The sequence below is a fragment of the Elephantulus edwardii genome, unplaced genomic scaffold, assembly GCF_000299155.1.
Source record: "Elephantulus edwardii isolate Elephantulus edwardi_28Jun2011 unplaced genomic scaffold, EleEdw1.0 scaffold00050, whole genome shotgun sequence".
Lineage (NCBI taxonomy): Eukaryota > Metazoa > Chordata > Mammalia > Macroscelidea > Macroscelididae > Elephantulus > Elephantulus edwardii.
Genome location: NW_006399800.1, coordinates 16582902 through 16585279, shown reverse-complemented (window position 1 = coordinate 16585279; position 2378 = coordinate 16582902). Strand labels below are relative to the sequence as shown.

The window sequence follows — 2378 nt, the reverse complement described above, 5'->3', positions numbered from 1 at the left end:
TAATAATTTTTTAATTTTAAGATAATTTTTTGTAAGATAATTTACAAATATCTTGCTGTCTTTAGTAATTTGAATAATAGACCGGCAATGTTTCTGACAAAGGATAGTGTTAAGCATAATGAAATAATTGGGCTTACTTTTTCTTTTTTACCTCTTGTTTAAATAAAACAGGACCTGGTGGGAACGCCTCTGTATTTGAAAGTCAGTTGGGCCCTGACTAAGAGTCTCCAGTTTAGGAGCCTCCTGCATGCAGCAGTTGGATTCTAGAGAGTAGGTTATTTTGATTTAATTGAAAGTGGAGTATAAAATGTTTGGTAAATGATGTTAATTGTGTTTAGGGAGAACACTGTTCTACATGGTATAGCACTTGTCTGTCAGTTTGCTATACTGAGATAACTTGGAGTTGCTGTGATGCAGACAGACGTGCAACTGTTGTGTCAAATGCCCAATGGTTAAGCATGGTGGACAGGGTTTCTTAGATTTACCAGATTAAGACAGGCTTGGAAGCAGGATTGGCATCTACTTCTTAAACAACAGGTCTTTGAAAACCCTATGAACAGTAGAGGACTGGCATATATAGTCACAGAACAGGGTTCAGATTTTTCATAGCGTTGTTATGAGTCATATTATACTCTGGCACCTAACAACAAAAACAACAACAACAACCTCTTGTCTGAGGATGACAGTTGGTTTTCATTAATCTGGAGTTGCAACATCAGAGATAATTTCAATCAATTCTTTTGTGTTGCCAGCTTGGCAGGTATGGTTGAATGCCAAAGGCAGTTTGTCAGTTATCTCAGAGACCTTCTTGCTAGCACTGTTGACATCTGTCATCCTGCACTTTGTTCACTGGTAGTGGACTCCTTCAGAGATTGTTAGATGATGTTTGCCATATTTTACTGTTGGTGATTTTGTAGCACACCAGCATCAATATCATCATAGATACTCATGCTTCAGCATTTACAATGGTATTAAGAGAAAGTATGGGCTTTTCATTAGTCTTATAGAGATAACATGTCTGAATCAATTAAAGATGATAGATCATCAAATTCATAACCAGAGTTCAGCAATTCAAAGGCAATAATTTATGCATCTCTAAAAGTAGAAGGCTTCTAGTGGCAAGAAGCTGCACTGCAATCCCAGAGGTGCGTGGTTCAAATCCACCAGGTGCTCTGCTGAAGAAGGAGGAAAAATTGCCTCCTGTACCAGTCAGATCCGATTTGATGGCACACACATAAAAAACAATAATAATTTAAAAAAATAAAAGAAGTAGAAGGCTTCCTTTGAACTTCTTAAATGTCAGTAGAAATTGGTCAGAATGAGTCCTATGTAGTATGGTATGCCCCTGATTTTATCTCCAGTCTCAATAATCATAACTTCTTTTCCAGATGCTGTAAGCTTAGGCATCTCACTTATCATCTGTTTAGCAACTAAAGAATTAATAAGACCACAAAGAGCTCAATCTGAGGATACACCAATAATGAACTGTTTCTTCTTGCCTTCAGGAGCCTTAATATAAGCTTTTCATAGAAAGCCAGAGATCTGACTCCATATACCTGAGCTGGTCTCAGCTCCCTCTCTGCTTGGACATATTTTGCTGCTGCATTTTCACGTTGTTGTTCTTATGTGCTGTTGAATCGCCTGTGACTCACAGCAGCCATATGTACTACAGCCCAAACCCTACTCTATCATGTGCCAATCTTACCCTCTCTGACACACCTAGCCTCATTATCCCAGGCACTGAATCAATCCATCTCACCGAGGATCTTCCTCTTTTATGCTGTCCCTCCATCCTGCCATGAATGACGTCCCTTTCCAAGGACTGGTCCCACCTTGCAACATGTCCAAAGTATATGTCAGACAAAGCTTCAGAATTCTTGACTCCAAGGAGCAGCCTGTTCACTAGGATGAACCTGTTTGTTCTCCTAGCTGTCTATGGTATATTCGGTTCTCTTCTCCTGCACCACAGCTCAAAGGCATCAATGCTCCTTCTGTCATCCCTAGTCATTGTCCAGCTTTTTGATGCATAGCTTAGGAAGGGTATATGCCAGAGATGTGTCCTATCTCCATACTTTATCAATCTATATGCAGAACAGATTGTCTTGATGGCTGGGTTTTATGAGGAAAAATGTGGCATCAGGATTGGTGGAAGATTCATCAACAATCTGTGTAATGCAGACGACACAACTTTGCTTGCTGAAACTGAGGAAGACCTGAAGAGCTTGCTGCAGAAGGTCAAGGACTGCAGCCTTAAATATGGATTGAAGCTCAACACCAAAAAAAGAAAGAGACTTACCACTGGGCAGATTGGCAGCATCATGATATACGGTGACGAGAGTGAAATTGTTAAGAGCTTTAGTTTGCTTGACTCCACCACA

The 2378-nt window shown here is 39.9% G+C and overlaps 1 pseudogene; it reads right to left on the bottom strand.

The window, feature by feature from the left end:
* Positions 1–696: 696 nt before the first annotated feature.
* LOC102862936 overlaps positions 697–2378 on the bottom strand; it is a 2792-nt pseudogene continuing 1110 nt past the window's right edge.